The sequence below is a fragment of the Megalobrama amblycephala genome, linkage group LG21, assembly GCF_018812025.1.
Source record: "Megalobrama amblycephala isolate DHTTF-2021 linkage group LG21, ASM1881202v1, whole genome shotgun sequence".
Taxonomy (NCBI): Eukaryota; Metazoa; Chordata; class Actinopteri; order Cypriniformes; family Xenocyprididae; genus Megalobrama; species Megalobrama amblycephala.
The window spans coordinates 32003239-32025436 of record NC_063064.1 but is presented as its reverse complement, the minus strand read 5'-3'; the positions used below and the strand labels follow the sequence as shown (position 1 = coordinate 32025436).

Here is a 22198-nt window from a genome sequence, read left to right as displayed (position 1 = left end):
ATATGTAAAGATGATAATTCCACAAATAACTGCAATTACAGGTTTCAAAAAGAGATGGCGACAAAGAGGCGAAACAGCTTTAACAATATTAGTAAATTTAGCAAACAATTAAAAGTGAGAAATTTACAGCATTTATTAATTTTAAGGTTAATAAAAATACAGTTGTTCTGTTGCATTAATGTTAACTAATGTTGATTTTAGAAATGCATTAGTAAAATGTTGAAATTAACGTTAACTATGATTAATAAATGCTTAATTCGTAGTGCATGTTAATTAAAGTAGTTAACTAATGTTTTATTAGTTGTAAAGTGTTACCACTACAATTATTAAGCATTTTTGTTAATTATAATTCTAAATATTTAAAATTAAACTAAATGAAAATTAGAAATGTTGTTTAGGTATTAAACTAAAGCACTAAAACTACAACTAATACGCAAAAACTAATACGCTCATAACAAAACTACTAAAGATAAAACGAAAATTAAAATGAAAACTGAATATATACAAATAAAAGCTAATTCAAAATATCATCCTTAAATAATGTTATCTAACAGTGAGATGTTATTGCATGTAGGGATTGTTTTGTGTCCAGGGCTCCGGGACGATCCCACCCTGTCCGTGTTCCTGGAAGTCAATCCACCACCTGAGATCTTCTGAGATCGATGTCATCTGGTTGTAATGATTCCACACCCGTCAGGTGGTTTTGCACGGATTAAAGCTACGATCTGCACGTCGATCCCGATGCCTGCGATGTGAGGTCATGGCAAACCCCTCCCGTCCGGACGGACACGTGCGGCAAAGACGTCATCCATTAGGCCCGAGAATCTAAATCAATTAGATATGAACCCCAGAGGTCACGAGGTCAACGGCGGGATGAGGCGTTCATTATGAGCACAGCATATCTGATTTAATACACCGCTGGAACGGGATGCCGCTCTGGGAATACTGCGGATATTAAAGGTCAAATGTCATCCAGCATGTGGGCCGAAGATAAAATTACTGTGAGGCTGCTTTGGAAAAAGATGGAAAAAGTTGCATAACACACATAATATGAATTAATTTATGTTTTAAAGCATTTTATTTATCTTTCATAAAAATCTAATTGGTTATGTTAGTATGTTTTGCTGAACTTTTTTTTTTGCACCATCTCTAACATCAATCACCGGCTCCTTGTGACCACTAGATGGCGCTATTGCACAACAGCTCGTCCATCTGACACTCGTGTGAAATCTGATTCTGACAGGAAGGTCATTGGAAGGTTTCGTGGATGTTGAAGGATCTTCTTTGCTGTCAGAAATGTTTTGAGATGATGACAAGAAAAAGGTCAGTACAGAAATCTCAGAAGAGAAGCGTTGGGTGGGTGAGCAATGATTTAAACTCATCAAATACATCGTCAGAAAAGTCATTTGTGTTTTTAGGAACTTTATTAGAAAGGAAATTGATTACTCTGTTAAAAAAAAAAGAGGTCAAAAGTGTTTTAATAATAATAGATGAAGAAAAAAGAGCTGTAGCAGAGACCGGGGCTAGTTGTCACACTTTTTTTACTCCAGTAAATACATTTATTTTTGAAAGTCATTTTATTTGTTTTTATTTTTTTAAATTTCCACCATTATTGCTTGGGAAAAAAAGTTCATTTAACGTGCTGACTATACGGGGCATGTTGTCACATTTGAAATCTGCCATTAAACAGCTGTTTTAGCTGAAATAAATAATTATATAAAATAATTATTACAATTAAAAACATAAGTTCAGTTGCTGCCTTAAATTTGACTTCAATTAAAGTACAATCAACCTGGCTGTTTTAGTCATTTAAACTTAAATTAAATTAAACTGACTTTTAAAAATGAGCTTAATCTCATATAACTTAGTAAAAAAAAGGTGAAATTGTTTAACTTAATGTAAACTTACTGAAGTTCATTTAAGGACTTATTTAGGACTACTTATTTACTTAAGGTTTTGACTGGAAAAAAAAAGGTTTAAAAAAAATTATTTAAAAAATCTCATATAATATTACTTGTATTTTTGTAATTGAGTTTTTTGCCATGAAAATAGCCTCAGATGCTGACATTGCATTAAAATAAAATTATACTATACTATATTATACCATGACTAATTGATCATATAATTGTTTACAGTGTATAAAATAATTCTAAAGCACATATAATTGTCTAACAAATATTTAAATTAATAAAACTGTATAAAATTACAATATTAAAAACACTTACATTAATGGAAAATATGCTTGTCCTGAGAACAGTTTGACATTTCAGTTTAAATACCATCATTTTAGAATTAAAATATGATAATACTATGAATTTTAGTTTTTAGAATGACTAAATTTAATGCAGATTTGAACCAGGTGTTCGAAACCAACATACAAAATCCACTGCAAGAGAAAACAGTCATTTGTAATCGTAAACAAGTCAATTTTCCTGTGTGACAACTAGCCCCGCTCTCTTTTAATGCACAAATAATTCTCCAAAATGCATTTTGTCTTGGTTTAAACTGTATCCAAATTGGAAAAATCTGCGTTGAGTTGCATGATCACTAGGTAGTGCACTAAACACACTCTCGTAAGCGTTGTCAGTGTGTGTGTGAGATCATATGGAGAGCAGGAGCAGTGATGTCATTATTAGGGCTGTACGGCGTCTCTCTATATCACACACCGTCTCCTCTCATGTTCTCCAGCGCTGCGGGAGCAGAACGCAAAACATGCTCTCAAACATTCCTGGCTTAAAGGCCACCTGGCAGCAAAAATGAATGTATGAAAACAACTTAAATTGATCTGCATTCACATGTTCAGGTTTATGCTCATATTTAAAATCATGTTTCTTTATTAATATAATACATTAAACACATATTGCTTCAAGACATGTTTCCAAATTACACTGTTTAACTCAGATTTGTCTGACTGAAAATGATCATGAAGACTCTTTTCAACCACATAATTTTATAGTTTTCCTTTTGCACCTTCATTCTAAAAAATGCTGGGTTAAAAACAACCCAAGTTGGGTTGAAAATGAAAAAACCCAACAATTGGGTTGCTTTAACCCAGCAGTTGGGTTAAATGTTTGCCCAAACCTGCTGGGTAGTTTTATTTAACTCAACTATTGTTTAAAAATTACTGTATTTCTTGCTTAAAATGAACCCAAAGTATGTTGGAAATTAACATTTGTTAATATGTTTCATGCATAATAATAATTAAACAATAAACATTTATTAAATTGCTTATTAATAAATGTTCACCTTTTGATTATTATTGTTGCCTCTAGTAATTATGTGTCTGATTTTATATTTTTCTAACATATTTTGAGTTCATTTTAAGCCGGACATATAGTCATTTTTAAACAATAGTTGAGTTAAATAAATAAAACAGCAAACATTTAACCCAACTGCTGAGTTTATCCATTTTCAACCCAACTTGGGTTGTTTTTAACCCAGCATTTTTCGAGTGTTGAAATGTGGATCATCATGATAATATGCACTATATATTACTGTGATGTCCGAGTTTAATTACTGAAGTGTACTAAAATAACTGATGATTTAAGCATAATTTATTGCATTATAGCAGCTCATGTCTAAAGTGCGTTAATTAAGCGTAATTAATTGTTGTTTTATCTGCAGTTTTGACCCCATTTCCATTTTCTATTCGAAATACAGACCCACAGTCAGCTAAAAGTGATAAATGAGGCTGATTTGAGCGCGTGAGATCTGGGACGAAATGCATCGATACTGATGGTCTGATTTCTTTTCAGCACTTTAGTATTTCAGTATATAAAATAAATGAATTAATAGTTAAATAAAGAACTAATAATAGCATATAATAAAATGCACATTTAAATAAAAATTAAATGGCACTCAAATTCTTTGCAAAACTTGCATCATTTGATTGACCTTGTAGAAAAACTTGATGCAACTTTAGTCAGACGCGATGAGTTCAGTGTGAAGCCCGACCCATCAGAGAGAGAGAGAGAGAGAGAGAGAGAGAGAGAGAGAGGGAGAGAGAGAGAGAGAGGGCATTGAAAACAGATCACCCGGGGGTCTCACCGCAAACAGTCGCGCTCTCAAACTCTTCTCTTGTTTTGATTTCCCAAACTTCTCTGATCTGATTCCGCGCGCGCGCTCTCGTTGTTGTTGTTGTTGCTGTTGCGCGCTCGGATGATTCGGCAGATGCAAACTTCATTCGCTCGTTCTCACTGATGATGGACTGTAAAAGTTAGTGTCCGCTGAACTTTCGCACCTCAGACCCGCTCTGGTTCTCGTGAAGATCTTCGCTCGTGTTTTGATGGATGTTCGTGGGACGCGCTTCTGTTTTCTGGAGCCAGAAAGTTTCCAGTGAAGAAAGAGTTTGATCGCGAGGTTTGATTCACTCTTCAGAGCTGGTGAGTGATTCATATGAACGCGTTATAAACGTGTTAAATGAGCACATCGCTGTTTCAAATAGTTGTGTTGCTGTTTTTATTATTTTTTTTACTAGGTATTTGAGTCGCATGGCACTTTTTCCCTTTTTTTTTTTTTTTTTTTGATGCACAAAACTGTTTTAAATTAAGTTATTTTGGAGGGAAATTGTGGATATGCGCTATAGAATATAGAATAGAATGGCATGAGCTGCTTTTCGACTCTGGAATCCCAAACATTCTGCTGCAATTTGATCCATATGGGGGAAGATGCGATCAGAAGGTGCCAGGCGCCAATCCCAAACACATCTCCATGCATTAGATCATTCATGCATTTTATGTAATCTAAGTGCATTTTAATTTCCTTCTTAAGTAGATTTTATTATCAAAAATAAATACTTTTTCGGCATTAAAAGAGTATAAATCAGCTTAAGTAAATAGCATAATAGGCTATATATTGTGAGCGAGCAGGATAATGAATGCAGACAGAAGTTCAGAGAGCTGCACAAGCTGTTGAGAGTCGAAAGACCTGATGTTTGCTCTTCAGACACTCTTTTTCTTTCTCTGTTTACTGTTTGCTTTTTCCTCCTGAAATACTCGCAGTCAATTTCTGTGATCCGTCTCGGCCGTTGTGTGTTGTGATGTGCGTGAATTCACTAGAAAAAAAAAGAGGAAAAACTCGGAGATATAGAAGACGAGGAGCCATAACAGCTCTAATTGGCCCATTTAAATCCTGGAGGAAAAGCAAAAAGCATTCAGTGGGAGTGAGTTCACATCCATTAGCATGAGAAAACAGTTTTAGTGCATTTGCCATTGTGCGCAATGAAGAGTTCTAGCAGTCAGGATAAAGAGGTTGAAAAGGATGTGAAAGAACGACGGGCCCATTCAGGATTATTCAGGTCCGGCCGAGCTGACGGTCACCGGGGCCCCGGGGCCGCAGGGGCCTCTTTCATCTCCCCCGGAGCCTTTTTCACACGTCCCGCTCTCTCAGTGTCCGTCAGCCCTTTTCTTATCCTTCTCATTGGAGAAGAATTTAATGAAGCGAATGGTAGAGCTGAAAACACACATGGAAGGCCTGAATGGAAACTGAGTAAAACTCCCCGCAGAGGCGATTCAGGAGTTAAGAGTAGAGCAAGAGAGAGTCCGCATTCAGTGCTCAACACATCCTTACCAATTAACAGAGCGATTCGGCCCGCTTTGTGAATTAAAGCGCCGCTGATTCCAGGTGAACAAACCCACAACGATCGTGAAATAATCGCTGAAAAACATGAGCCAGATGTCTGGAATCATGCACATAGTTTCAGGCTATTTGTGGAGGAATTTCTGAACAATTTCCAAATTTACCATCATGGTTTAGGGTAATTAATGTAGAAGAGAAACATTAGTAAGAACGGTGGAATTTTCCTGCATTAAAGCATTTAAACATTGCTCTCGAGATTTCAAATATTCCACACTAAATATTCTGGAAAAGTGCTTTGTTTTGGAATATGCACGTTTGATAAACAGTTAAAATTTCCATTTCCTTGTCTCTTTAAAACCGCAGGGAACTCTCTTTTTTTCCCCTCTTGTTTGTCTTACTAAGACTCCAGAGCACAATAGGCTTCCTCACAGGAGTATATAAGGTCAGTCCACTGTCAATAGGTCAAGAAATCCGAGGGAAGTCGAGCTCCTCAGAAGTCCCTCCATTGTGGCGCGTGAAGAGAGTCGCTGACCCCTGAAAACGTGTGTTGTTTTATACTGAGCGCAGTTTGGACAAAAGATACTGCTGGAGTTTTATTATCTTCTTTTTATATTGTTATACCTGCCCGACTGTCAATAAAACGCTGTTTGCTGGCGATATGTTTCCTTAACAGCTCTTCCCTCTTATTTTAATCGATGATGGTTTATAATAAATGCCTCTAGCTGATTGTTTGCAGTTGCGTCGTGCCGTTAGTGCAAACAGTTTAACTTTTAACAGTGTGATTTTTGTCCATTTCATCCATCTGTCTATTATTGAACTTGTGAGTGTGGCTGTTTCTTGACAAAATACTTGAATTTTAAGTCATTTATATATTTAAAAAAAAAAAAAAAGTGCTACTCAAGATATGCATGATTTAGCTGCATTTTCTTTTAGCATTTAGCATTGCATGGTTTCTGCTCTCTGTGATCTTATCAGAACAGACCTGAGATGCATTTTTGAGTTGAGAACCATTGCACAATATCATGTTATATGTCATGATATTTCAGTGATGATGTTTAACAGCCTGAATGGAGATACATCTCCAAGAAAGCTGGCAGTTTGAGAACCTGAGGCTAGTTTTCGTGCAGTTGTGAGAAGTTTCTTTCCTCTCCGGCCTGGAGAAGAGCATTGAGAGCTTCAGCACGAGCTTTGAACTGTCAGTGTGAATCCGCTGCTCATGTAAACTGCATCGCTCCCTTTGATTCCCCGCTTCTGTTCACTCCGTCTGCTCAGTCGGCCAGTGGGATCAGTGTGGATATTGTTGAGTTGTGCTCACACGTCGTGCTGTGGTTCCTCTGTGGTTTTTACAGTTTGTGCCGGTGGGGTTGTGGGTTTTTCTTTGGTGAATCATCGAGGGAGTTGCTACGAAAGCACGCCTCTTGTTTTCTAGCATTTTATTATCTAAGCATCTACGTTTTGCCATACTAGATGTTAAAGGGGTTAGTTCAACCAAAAATGAAAATTCTGCCATTAATTACTCACCCTCATGTCGTTCTAAACCCGAAAAGACTTTCATTCATTTTTGAAACACAAATGAAGATATTTCTAATGAAATCTGAGAGACTCCATTGACAGTCTACACAACTACCACTTTGGTGCTTCAAAAAGTTCATAAAGAGATCGTAAAAACTAATCCATATGAATTGAGCAGTTTAGTCCAAATTTTCTGAAGAGACACGGTCGCTATAAATGATCAACAGATTGAATTTAGGCTTTTATTCACATATAAACATTCATCAACTCACATATCAGTTATGATAAACGGAAACAAGCATGTTCGTGTTACGCAGCACATTTGAGCTTCTGTGAGAACTAATGAGGTTCATTTTCGTGTTACGTAACACATTTGAGCACCTGCGAGAACCAATGAGGTTAATTTTCATGTTACGTAACACATTTGAGCTTCAGCAAGAACCAATGAGGTTAATTTTCGTGTTACGCATCATGTTTGAGCTTCAGCAAGAACCAATGAGGTTAATTTTCGTGTTACGCATCATGTTTGAGCTTCAGCAAGAACCAATGAGGTTAATTTTCATGTTACGCATCATGTTTGAGCTTCAGCAAGAACCAATGAGGTTAATTTTCGTGTTACGCATCATGTTTGAGCTTCAGCAAGAACCAATGAGGTTAATTTTCGTGTTACGCATCATGTTTGAGCTTCAGCAAGAACCAATGAGGTTAATTTTCGTGTTACGTAACACATTTGAGCTTCAGCAAGAACCAATGAGGTTAATTTTCGTGTTACGTAACACATTTGAGCTTCAGCAAGAACCAATGAGGTTCATTCTCGTGTTACGCATCACGTTTGAGCTTCAGCAAGAACCAATGAGGTTCATTTTCGTGTTACGCATCACGTTTGAGCTTCAGCAAGAACCAATGAGGTTCATTTTCGTGTTACGCATCACGTTTGAGCTTCAGCAAGAACCAATGAGGTTCATTTTCGTGTTACGCATCACGTTTGAGTTTCAGCAAGAACCAATGAGGTTAATTTTCGTGTTACGCATCACATTTGAGCTTCAGCAAGAACCAATGAGGTTAATTTTCATGTTACGCATCACGTTTGAGCTTCAGCAAGAACCAATGAGGTTCATTTTCGTGTTACGCAACACGTTTGAGCTTCAGCAAGAACCAATGAGCTTAATTTTCATGTTACGTAACATATTTGAGCTTCAGCAAGAACCAATGAAGTTCATTCTCGTGTTACGCATCACATTAGAGCTTCCTCTAGAACCAATGAGGTAATTTTTGTGTTACGTAACATGTTTGAGCTTCAGCAAGAACCAATGAGGTTCATTTTTGTGTTACGTAACATGTTTGAGCTTCAGCAAGAACCAATGAGGTTCATTTTTGTGTTACGTTACACATTTGAGCTTCAGCAAGAACCAATGAGGTTCATTCTCGTATTACGTAACACATTTGAGCTTCAGCAAGAACCAATGAGGTTCATTCTCGTGTTACATATATAATGTATGTATACTCATTTACTTAAATATTTTTCTAGCGTTCTATTATCTAAGCATCTAAGTTCTACTGAAGAACTGGCTACTTCAACAACCAGCTCGAAGCTCCGGGGAAAAAGATCCCTTAGACGTGCTCTTGGAAAGGCCTTAATCAACCAGAGACAATCACGCATCAAGCACCATCTAATTACGGAGAATGAAATCAGAGAATCGCTGTCTCCTGAAAGGCCATCACATGCCACGAGACGCTTTGAAATCAAAGATCGGCGGGCCGCTGGGAGCAGGAGATGCTCGCCCCGCTATGAAATGTGATGGGTATCCGTAGCGCCTCTTGGCTGGCTTTGATTCGGGACTTAATGAATTCCTGAAGGGATGCAGTAACCGGATGATACTCCTTTAATACCTAAAGAACTTTTGACAGCAGAGAGCCGTGGGTTTATGCGCAGTCATACAGACGGATCATCATCGCTTTCATTGCTGATGGAATCGTACATGTTTCAGACAAATGCCTGATAGCAGAAAATCCCTGGCGGTTTCACAAGCGCTGGCTCGTGGCCTAGCGCCGGTTCAGACGTGTTTAACAGCTCCGGACATGCAGCGCAGATGTTTACATTATTGAGATTCAGTTACTGTAAAACAGACAGTGACTTATTTGTCTTTGCATTGGAGCACGTTTGTTCAGAATTAGGTCCGTGCGACCACACTTTTTGCTGACAGACTGAAGGATGGCATACATTAGGCCTTTGCGATCACGCAGGGTTAAAGGTCAAGACCTGGTTCTTCTTTATCATGTCTGCATCCAGATTTAAATGTCAGTAACAACAGTCTCAACACTAAAAGCTGTTATAACTCTCCATTTAAAGTGCTTGAAAACCCCCGGGTGGACGTTAGAAGGGCTTCCTCGCTGCTCAATAACAGAACAGAGAGGAAGTTTACATTACAGTCCTGGTGTCAAACCGCAAGTGTCTCCTAAAAACACCATTTGGCCACTGGATCAAAGTGTGCTGTTAACAAAACCTGTCGCCGTTTGTCCCGTCGTGGGTTTTGAAGCCGTGGGTTGAGCTGCGGTGGCTCTCTGGTGGAATCCGGCCAAAAGCCTTCGCTCGGCACATGTGAGATGTAATCGCTTTGTCGGCTGATTTCGGGAGACAGGAGGAATCCTCCTGTAAAACACCCTGCTCTGAACTCCAGTGGGGGCTGGAGCTGCAACATCTGTTCGGCATTGGTCGCACCAATGGAGATCGTCCACAGGATATTGCACTTAGCAGCGGGGGTTGTGATCTGAGCCATGGGGCTCCACTATCACCTAAACTCACACACGTCCATTACTGAAACACGCCATTAGCGCTGAAACCTCCGTCCCGTCCAGATCCGTGTGACTCCCTGCTGTCTTATATCAAACACTGGGACTTTTAAGGGAGGCATGAGCTGCGAACATGTTGTTTGTAACTCAAGCGATATCTCCTCCCGCCCACCGCCTGTGACTGAACTGAGCTTCACTCACTTATGAGTAATATTCCCTGGAATTTGCTAGAATTATTATCCTGATGGACTCAAGCTTGTTAAATCAGCGAGGAATGCGATAGTCTGTTGAAGCGACACTGAAGTGGCGGCTCTGATGTGTCATGTGATTCGTTTAAAATTAAACTTGACCTTTTTCTTTAGAAAACTCCAGAATGATTTTTGTCAAACGTTGGGTTAGAAGTGAGTGACTGTGAAAGATTTGAAATCATTAACTTTCAACTTATAAAAAATATTATATAAATTTAAATGTAAATATATATATATATATATATATATATATATATATATATATATATATATATATGTGTGTGTGTGTGTGTGTGTGTGTATATATGTATATATATATATTTTTTTTACAACAAAATTAAAATTAATGAACCCAAAAATAAATAAATATGTAATTTTGTATATATAAATAAAATGTATATTTAATCTGAAGCACATATATATGTTGGGTATATATATATATTTTTTTTAATAATATATAAAAAATTATAATGTATGTATTATATATATTGACATAACATAAAAATGTGTATATATATATATATATATATATATATATATATATATATATATATTTACAACAAAATTAAAATTAATGAACACAAAAATAAATAAATAAGTAATTTTGTATATATAAATAAAATGTATATTTAATCTGATGTGTATATATTTTTTAATTAGTGTGTATATTATATATATGTATTATTATATATAATATATTATTGTCAGATGTTGTGTGTATATATATATATATATATATATATATATATATATATATATATATATATATATATATAATATATATGAAAAATTATAATGTATGTATTATATATATTGGCTTTATTTACATAAACATTTACAAAGATACAAACATAAAAATTGTATATATATATATATATATATATATATATATATATATATATATATATATATATATATATATATATATATATATATATATTTACAACAAAATTAAAATTAATGAACCCAAAAATAAATAAATAAGTAATTTTGTATATATAAATAAAATGTATATTTAATCTGATGTGTATACATTTTTTAATTAGTGTGTATATTATATATATGTATTATTATATATAATATATTATTGTCAGATGTTGTGTATATATATATATATATATAATATATGAAAAATGATAATGTATGTATTATATATATTGGCTTTATTTACATAAACATTTACAAAGATACAAACATAAAAATTGTGTATATATATATATATATATATATATATATATATATATATTTACAACAAAATTAAAATTAATGAACCCAAAAATAAATAAATAAGTAATTTTGTATATATAAATAAGATGTATATTTAATCTGATGTGTATAAATTTTTTAATTAGTGTGTATATTATATATATGTATTATTATATATAATATATTATTGTCAGATGTTGTGTGTATATATATATATATATATATATATATATATATATTTAATAATATATATTTTAATAATATATATGTGTGTGTGTGTTAAAAATATATATAATATATTTATTTGTTTTGGGTTTTTGTGCTAATGAAGCTATACTTTTCTACATGTCTCAAAAAATCTCACATCAGACTCTCACCAATGGTCTGCTATACGCTCTTGTCGTTTGTTCTCTATTCATGTGTTTTTCTGTTTCTTAAGGAATTTTAGGAGAAATATCTGAGACAAAGTTGATTCTTCATAAGTGCAAACTCTCCTGAGGCTTTTCCCTCGAGGAATCGTCCCTCTGAAGTTCAGCTCTGTGTGTTTGTGCACTTGTAAGATACATAAACCTGAAGAAATACACTTCAAGCCGAAGTTTGAACAACTGCAGCAGTTGAACGCTACAGAGAGAACGAGCGAGAGATCCCGAGACCCTCTGAGGGATTTCGCTATGTGACCTTTCAGCGTTCTGTCAGAGCCATTTGTTTGGCCGACAGCTCGTGCTGTAATTATTCAGACGCTGAGGTAGGGGGTTGCAGTGAGTAATCCAGCGTGATGAGCCAAACGGCTCTCCTGAAAGCTCACTGCACCTGGAATATGGAAACATTCATTTCTGTGGACGTCTCTCTCGTTCCCAACCCCACCCGTCCTGATGGATTCGTTTCTAGGAATAAGATCCTCTCGCAGTTCCTCTAAACTGAAGCTCAACATCGAGCGTGTCTGATGTGTTCTTTGAATCTCGTGAATTATTGTTTTTTTCATCTTGATTCTTTTAATAAAAGTAAATACTAATATATAAACGATGCACAAAACACCTTCTTCATAACATAAAATACTGCAATAAATATTCATTTAACAACATAAGATGAAACATAAACTCTTATGTACATAACTGACATGAAAAACCATCACAGGGAGTTCTGGAAATGTTAATTTACGTTCTTTTTCACCAAAAACTGTACATTTTTTACTGTAAAAACACAAAATGTCCCATTTGATAGAGTTTTTCACTGTATATAGTAACCAATTATCGCAATTTTACAATCTTTTACCATTAAAAAGGTATTTTGATCATTTTTTATAGCATTTTGATGTTATGTAAGAGCAAAAATAGCCAAAGTTTACAACATCCACATTTCTGTTTGATATATTTTATTATAGCTAGTGTTTTTTTGATGATTTTTGCATAAGAATTAATGCAGAGATTAATCATTTTCACTGCAAAAAAATGCTTTTTTACTTATTATTTTTGTCGTTTCCAGTCTAAATATCTAAAAATTCATAAATCCAGATTCTTTACTAGACAAGTAAAATGACATATAGATATTTTTTCTTGTTTTCTGGGGGAAAAAAAATCAAAATGAAGCTTAAAACAAGCAAAATTATCTGCCAATTGAGTAAGAAAAATAATCTTGTTTCTGTTTGAGATCTTGTTTCTTGTTTCTGTCCGAAACGATTATTTTTCTTACTCAATTGGTAGATAATTTTGCTTGTTTTATGCAAAAACTCACTTCATTTTGATTTTTTTCAACAGAAAACAAGAAAAAAATATCTTATGTCATTTTACTTATCTAGAAAAAACATCTGGATTTATGAATTGTTAGATATTCAGTGAAAAAAATAATAAGAAAAGCATTTTTTGCAGTGAAAATTATTAATATCTGCTTTAATTCTTGTGCAAAAATCATAGAAAATGCACTGACTATAATAAAACATGTCAAACAGAAATGTGGAGGTTGTAAACTTTGACATCACAATGCAATAAAAACATCATAATACTTATTTTAACGGTAAAAGATTGTAAAACTGTGATAATTGGTTAACGGTAAGTTCCCTTCTTATGTACAGTGAAAAATCAAGTGGGACATTTCATGTAATTCTACAGTAAAAGATTATTAAATGTACAGTTTTTGAAAGTAAAAAACATAAATTAAATTCCCTGTGATGGTTTTTCATTGAAATAATCCTTGTCAGTACATTAGAGTTTTATATCTTAGTGTTTATTGCAGTATTTTGTAATGAAGATGATGTTTTGTGCACCTTTATTTCAGCATGTGGAAAAGATACTCGTCACACTTCCAAGTCGCATTCATGTTAATTCAGACGCGACGCCAGCATAAAACGTGCGATTCTGAGGCAGTTTTGATAACAAACAGCTGTGTTTCCTCCTGATTTATGGTCCGTTTTCACACAGGAAATGACCTGCGACACACGTTCCCTCGCCAGAACAGCTGCCCACCTGTGAACGAGAGAACGGCGGTCACGTGACCTCATCTGAAGCGTGTTTGACACATTGAGCTCTTTTTAAATAAGCGCTGAAGAAGATCTGCAAACGTGATGTTTGTCGGTGTGGTTTGACTGAAGCTCCAGAGCTGGAATGAGCTGTTAAACCAACACGCCATTGATCTGAGCACAATGAGGTCTTGAGGGGGAATGTAAAGTTCAGTTGTTGTTGCTCTGCTCAATTATCTCTGCCTAAAGCCTCTATTGTGGCTCTGATGGGCTGTTTGTGTTCCTGAAGACTCGGATGGCTCAGGGATGGAGATCAGGATTGTTTGCTCGGTGAGATCCAGGAGCTTGTTAGAGATGTAAATGATGATTGTTGGCGTTAGAATAGCTCATTAACATTTCTTAAAGGCTCATTGTATTTGAACAGCAGGAGGATGATCCAGAGCTGACTGAAGGGACTGATGAGGATCAGGAATGTATCTGTGGTGATTTATTTGCTCTGAAATGTTTCATGCAGAAAGAAAAATATAGCAAAAATCTGTATTTATAGAATTATAGGTTATATAATATATATATATATATATCATTTCTTTACATGCATAAAGAATTTCCAGCATTTAAATATCAAATAGAATTATATTATATAATTATTTTATATTAATTATATTTAATATTAATATGTTGGAAATCATTACTTTATTTTTTATTAAGATTTAATATGAATGATTTAATTATTCAGTATATCATTCTATCTTTCTATCGTTCTATCATCCTTCCATCCATCCACCATTCTATCTATCGTTCTATCCCATCCATCCTTCAATCGTTCTATCATCTAGCGTTCCATCCATCCATCCATCCATCATTCTATCATCCATCCATCCATCCATTCATCCATCATTCTATCATCCATCCATCCATCATTCTATCATCCATCCATCCATCCACCCATCATTCTATCATCCATCCATCCATCCATTCATCCATCATTCTATCATCCATCCATCCACCCATCATTCTATCATCCATCCATCCATCCATCATTCTATCATCCATCCATCCATCCATTCATCCATCATTCTATCATCCATCCATCCACCCATCATTCTATCATCCATCCATCCATCCATCCATCCATCCATCCATCCATCATTCTATCATCCATCCATCCACCCATCATTCTATCATCCATCCATCCATCCATCCATCCATCATTCTATCATCCATCCATCCATCCATCCATCCATCCATCCATCCATCCATCCATCCATCATTCTATCATCCATCCATCCATCCATCCATCCATCCATCCATCATTCTATCATCCATCCATCATCCATCCATCCATCCATCATTCTATCATCCATCCATCCATCCATCCATCCATCCATCCATCATTCTATCATCCATCCATCCACCCATCATTCTATCATCCATCCATCATTCTATCATCCATCCATCCATCCATCCACCCATCATTCTATCATCCATCCATCCATCCATCCATCCATCATTCTATCATCCATCCATCCATCCACCCATCATTCTATCATCCATCCATCCATCCATCATTCTATCATCCATCCATCCATCCACCCATCATTCTATCATCCATCCATCCACCCATCATTCTATCATCCATCCATCCATCCATCATTCTATCATCCATCCATTCATCCATCCATCCATCCATCCATCCATCATTCTAACATCCATCCATCCATCATTCTATCATCCATCCATCCATCCATCATTCTATCATCCTTCCATCCATCCATCCATCCATCCATCCATCATTCTATCATCCTTCCATCCATCCATCCATCCATCCATCCATCCATCATTCTAACATACATCCATCCATCCATCCACCCATCATTCTATCATCCATCCATCCATCCATCATTCTATCATCCATCCATTCATCCATCCATCCATCCATCCATCCATCCATCATTCTAACATCCATCCATCCATCATTCTATCATCCATCCATCCATCCATCCATCATTCTAACATCCATCCATCCATCATTCTATCATCCATCCATCCATCCATCCATCATTCTATCATCCATCCATCCATCCATCATTCTAACATACATCCATCCATCCATCCACCCATCATTCTATCATCCATCCATCCATCCATCATTCTATCATCCATCCATTCATCCATCCATCCATCCATCCATCCATCATTCTAACATCCATCCATCCATCATTCTATCATCCATCCATCCATCCATCCATCATTCTATCATCCATCCATCCATCCATCATTCTATCATCCTTCCATCCATCCATCCATCCATCATTCTATCATCCTTCCATCCATCCATCCATCCATCCATCCATCATTCTAACATACATCCATCCATCCATCCATCCATCATTCTAACATCCTTACATCCATCCATCATTCTATCATCCATCCATCCATCCATCATTCTATCATCCATCCATCCATCCATCCATCATTCTATTATCCATCCATCCATCCATCCATCCATTGTTCTATCTTATCATCTATCATTCTATCCCATCCATCATTCATCCATCCATCCATCCATCTATCGTTTCATCCATCTATCCATCCATTGTTCTATCATCCATCCATCCATCATCTATCGTTTCATCCATCTATCCATCCATCGTTCTATCATTCTATCCAATCCATCCATCCATCCATCCATACTTCAATTGTTCTATCATCCATCCATCCATTGTTCTATCTATCATCTATCATTCTATCCCATCCATCCATCCATCCATCCATCCATCGTTCTATCTTTTGTTTCATCCATCCATCATTCATTCATCCATCCATCCATCATCTATCGTTTCATCCATCCATCCATCGTTCTATGATCCTTCCATCATACATCCATATATCATTCTATCTGTCATCTATCGTTCCATCCATCCATCCATCCATCCATCATCCATCCATCCTTCAATCGTTCTATCATCCATCCATCCATTGTTCTACCATTTCATCCATCCATCCATCGTACTATCTATCATCTATCATTCTATCCCATCCATCCATCCATGATTGTGTGAATGATAGAGTCGATGGATTGCAGGCTCTGATAGTGTGACTTCAGCTGAAGTGAATGAACAGTGAAATCACTTTTGTTTCTGGTAAATTCCCACCAACGTTTAAAGCGATAATCCTTAGATCACAGACGTTCTCACTTACCGTCATCGACTAAATAAAAGCTTTTAACCGCACGTCTAGTGAGAGACAGACACCAGGCCATTGAGAGCGCTGATCTCAGGTCAGACCGCAGCCGTGTGAACGACCGGTGGCCGTAATTAACGAGGTGGGCTTGTAAAGCCGGAGATCTTTTTCCCGACTGATCCGTCGTAATGAGCTCTCGGATGCCGCGGGGTCTCTGGTCTTGAATGGCACAATGTCTTTGCCCAGGATTCGCGGAGAAAAGCCCCTCACACCTGTTAGAGGCCTTCAAAGAGAGCCATCAGCCATCAGCTCGTAAAGAACACACACGGCCGTCCGTCAGGCGCTTTCAGGAGCCGCAGAATCCAGCCAGTGATTTAAAAGCTGCGGCTCCTCATGCAGCCGACCGGACTGAGCTGAATAACAGGCGCTGGAGTTTATGGATGGAGCTGTTTTATGCTCATTTACACAAAATTAAATATTAATTTTCAAACAAAAAGTCTGAATTTATTTCGAGAGTGAAAAGTGACAGCTTTCATGACCTGTCATATATTAACTGCTGTTATGTGTTGTGAAATCGCACAGAAACACTTGAGCTGAACTGATTCATTGAAATGAGATTTGGCAGTGTTTGCCTGTTCTGGATCATTTTCCAGTTTTCATTTGTCGCATGTGTATTTCAAAATGTGCAGCCAATTTGAAATTCTATATTACTTATGTATTCACTGGTACAATTTAATGTATTTTCCAGGAATGATTCGCCATACTTCATTTCCACATGTAAAGTGAAAATAGGCCCAGTCATGCAGTTTAATCCTATAGTGTATATATATATATATATATATATATATATATATATATATATATATATATATATATATATATATATATAAACATAAAAATAAAAAAATATTAAAATACTATTAAATGTTATATAATATGAATACTTGATTATATTTAATATTTTAAAATTAATTTAAATGTATTAAAATATTAAATATAATTTGTAGTAATAATTTCCACAAGTAAAGTGAAAATAGGCCCAGTCATACATGATCCTTAAAAAAAAAAATGTTTTTTTAATATTTACTATTAAAAACATTTTTATACTATTAAAAAAAAAAAAACAAATATATATATATATATATATATATATATATATATATATATATATATATATATATATATATATAAATTTAATAGTAAATTTTTCAAAACATTTTTTAATAATATTTAATAGTATTTTTAATCAAATATGAATTAATTATTAATATATAGTATGTATAATTGATTATATTTAATATTTTAAATTTATTTAAATTTATTAAAATATTAAATATAATTTGTAGTAATAATTTCCACAAGTAAAGTGAAAATAGGCCCAGTCATGCATGATCCTTAAAAAAAAAAAAAAAAAATTTTAATAGTATTACATTTTTTAATAGTAATATTTTTTTTTTAAATTACTATTACATTTTTTTTTTACTATTAAAAATAGGCCCAGTCATGCATGATCCTTAAAAAAATAAAATAAAATAATAAAATATATAAATATTATAAAAAATATTATTAAATAGTATTTAATTATTAAAATATAATATGAATAATGAATAATTAATATTTTAATATGACATTTAATTATATTAAAATATTAAATATAATGTGTAGTAATAATTATTATATAATAAATATATTATTATTATTTTAATATAATTTCACTCTCATAATAAAGTGGATTTTTCTGTATGATTTTTTTTCTCTCCATAAAAACAGAAAATGTTGCATAAAAAAACGTAATAAATCACTAATCAGAATAGATCAGAAAGCCACTTTCATTGTGATGGAAAAGAGCAGCTCAGGCATTTATTGCAAATGCTGAATATCTCCTTTTGCATGGTATGAAAAATTATTAAATAAGTATATCATATTTATGATCATAAAATTAAGGACTAAGCACTATTTTTCTGAAGGGAGCAGACTGAAATTGAAGTTGAAGTTATGCACTGATAGCAGCTCTCAAATCTCTTTTTCTGTCTTTCTCTCTTCTCTAAAAATCACTGTCCACTTTCGTCGTAACTTTTCATTTTGTGTTTCCTGGAGGACAGTAAATAATACGGGGTCAGAGCGACGCGAGTGTTGCGCTCGTCGGTCTCGTGACTGGAGCTGATTAAAAACTCTGTCAGGAACAGCGAGAGTGCCTGTTGTTTGCGTTTGCTTTCGTGACCATCTGTCTGTTTGGTCTTTGACACCCGTATTATCCCGTCATACCGGTCCTGCCGTGAACACGCGGCTCCCAACTCCGCAGGGGCGTCTGAGAGCCGGGCCGGGAACGCTCTTTGACCCGCGCCGTCCCACCCTGACATCTCCAATGCTCTTCACGTTCAGAAAGGTGTTTGTCTTTCACTTATTTCACTCGGACTGCAAGGACAAACACACAACTTGTGTTTGGAAACCTCGAGCGTGAAGAACTGAAAGAAAACGGCACAATATAATATTTTTTTAATTTTTTTTATTTTTTATAATTTATTTTGTTTGTACCTTTTTATTTTATTTTTGTTTAATTTTTTATATTTAATTTTATATTTTCATCTTTATATTATATTTTATATTTATAATTTTTTTTTCTTTGCCATATTGATACATCTTCACACTAGGGCTGAGCGATATGATGGTTTATAGATGTAAATAAATGTAGAAATTTTTCATACTGGTCAAAAAAATACAGTAAAAATTGTGAAATATTATTACAATGTAAAATAACAGTTTTTTATGTGAATATATTGAAGAATATAATTTATATCCAGTGATCAAAGCTGAATTTTCAGCATCATTACTCCAGTCTTCAGTGTCACATGATCTTTCAGAAATCATTCTAATATGATGATCTGCTGCTCAAGAAACATTTATGATTATTATCAATGTTGAAAACAGTCATATTTTTGTGGAAACCGTGATGCATTTAATTTTTCATGATTCTTTGATGAATTTAACGTTCAAAAGAAAAGCATATTTGTTTGAAATTTAAATTTTCTGTAACAATGTAAAAGTTTTTACTGTCACCTTTAATCAGTTTAATGCATCCTGTAATATATAAAACATTTATATACTGTCCCCAAACCTTTGAACATTGTATGTTTAAATATTTATTTGTTATTTATAATATATTTATTTATATATAGTTTAAAAAATGTAAAAAAAAAAATAAAAAAAATAAGTTTGGAATCTGTAAGATTTTTTGAAAGAGTCTCTTCTGCTCACCAAAGCAGCATTTATTTGATCAAAAATACAGTAAAAACTTTGAAATTTTATTACAATTTAAAACAATTGTTTTCTATGTAAATATATAGTAAAATATAATTTATATCCTGTGATCAAAGCTGAATTTTCAGCATCATTACTCCAGTCTTCAGTGTCACATGATCCTTCAGAAATCATTCTGATATGATGAATAGAATATAAAATGACTCATAATGTGATGTAAGATTTTGGCCATACCGTCATTTTAAAACGACTGCCAACATTTGGAATATTTTGAGCCAAGATTCTCCAGCAGGGCCGATTGAAAAGACTGATGCTGTTATTTCAATGCAGGACAAATGTAAAGGTGAATGTAGGGTCACAATAACAGCTTATGGGATTTATGGAGCGTTTTTGTCATCCTGACCGGTTTTGGCTGCGATACGCCCTGATATGTGGGCCTGTAAAATTTGCAGCCTTGAAAAATATGAGGGAATGATGATGACGTCAGCTGGAAGATGTTTTTAAGTCAGTGCATGCACTGCATAAGAGCGGGAACACGCATTAGGATCTCTTGTTGAGTGTTTGAGTTTCTCTGAACGGTGATGGATGGTGCCAGTGGCCGTATAGGGGGCATCTCTGTTGGCGAAGGAAAGCGGAAACAGATGTCATCCAGGCTCACAAGTGTGTTCCTCCTTTAATCGGCTTACCTTGACTTAAAAAAAGAGAGAAAAGAGACGGTTGAGTGACTAAACAAATCTGCTTCTGCTCACTCAGGCCATTTCAATAAAGCAACAGATTCCTCTTTATAATCAGGCTTTTCATGAACGTTTGGTCAGTTGGACGCAGATTTATTTATTAGTAGTCATTTTGACCATATTTAATACTTGTAGCTACCTTAAGTTGACTTTTTTTCAACAGCTTAAGCATTCACGAATGGTGTGTAAAACAAATTCATAAGGAAAAAATCTGTAAAAAATCAGCTCCATTAGCGGATTCCAAGTGATCAATCCATTTAAACGCGTCGCAAGTGTTTGGCCAGTAGTGGGCGCTTGTGTAGCGTAAGCAATGACGCACATCCGAGTGAACAAGACGGAGGAAGTTGGCGAGGGAAGGGCATAAAAAATGGGACTTAAACACAGCCTCAATAGTTCATCTGGTTAACCTAAAATATAAGTCAAGAATGTATTTTATTTTATTTGCATGTGTATATATATTAATATTATGTTTCATTATTTTCATTTTTTTATATATTTTTTAAGTATTTGTTATTTTATTTCAATTTTATATATATTTGTTTTTTTAGATATTTATTTATTTATATTTATTTATTTTTTATATTTTTTTATTCTCATTTTGTATTTTATTATTTTGTGTTTTTATAAATATATATTAATATTATTTGTTCTTTTTTGATATTTTATTTTTTACATATTGTTAAATGTTATTTTATTTAATTTATATTTGTTTTATTTGTTTAGATGTGTAAGTTTTATTTCATTTTAAATTTCTTTATATTTTATTAGATTTTTATAGGATTTTATTAGATTTTTATATTTTATTATTTTGTTTTTATAAATATATATTAATATTATTTCTTATTATTTGATATTTTATTTTTTACATATTGTTAAATGTTATTTAATTTATATTATTTTATTTGTTTAGATGCATATATTTTATTTCATTTTTAATATTTTCTTATTTTACTTTATATTTCATTTTAATTTTTACGTTTTTATATTTTATTTCATTTTTTAGATTAATTTTTATTTTATTTTTCATATTTTGTCATTTTTTATGTTTTATTAGATTTTTATATTTTATTATTTGTGTTTTTATAAATATATATTAATATTATATAATATATTTTACATATTTTTAAATGTTATTTTATTTATATATATATATATATATATATATATATAAATGTGTTTAGATGTATTGCATTTTTAGATTCATTTTTATTGTATTTTTTATATTTTGTATATTTAGA

The 22198-nt window shown here is 34.1% G+C and overlaps 1 protein-coding gene across 2 annotated transcripts in view; it reads left to right on the top strand.

The window, feature by feature from the left end:
- The first annotated feature begins 1188 nt into the window (after window positions 1–1188).
- The window catches only part of gli2b (GLI family zinc finger 2b), a 101110-nt gene continuing 80100 nt past the window's right edge, over window positions 1189–22198 (top strand). Inside the window, exon 1 of one of the 2 annotated variants that reach the window (XM_048172762.1) lies at window positions 1189–1323. The gene's annotated coding sequence lies outside the window, so the exon portion shown is untranslated. Of the gene's footprint in view, window positions 1324–4012; window positions 4383–22198 lie in introns of those variants that run through there. The other variant, XM_048172761.1, reaches the window with a different exon arrangement.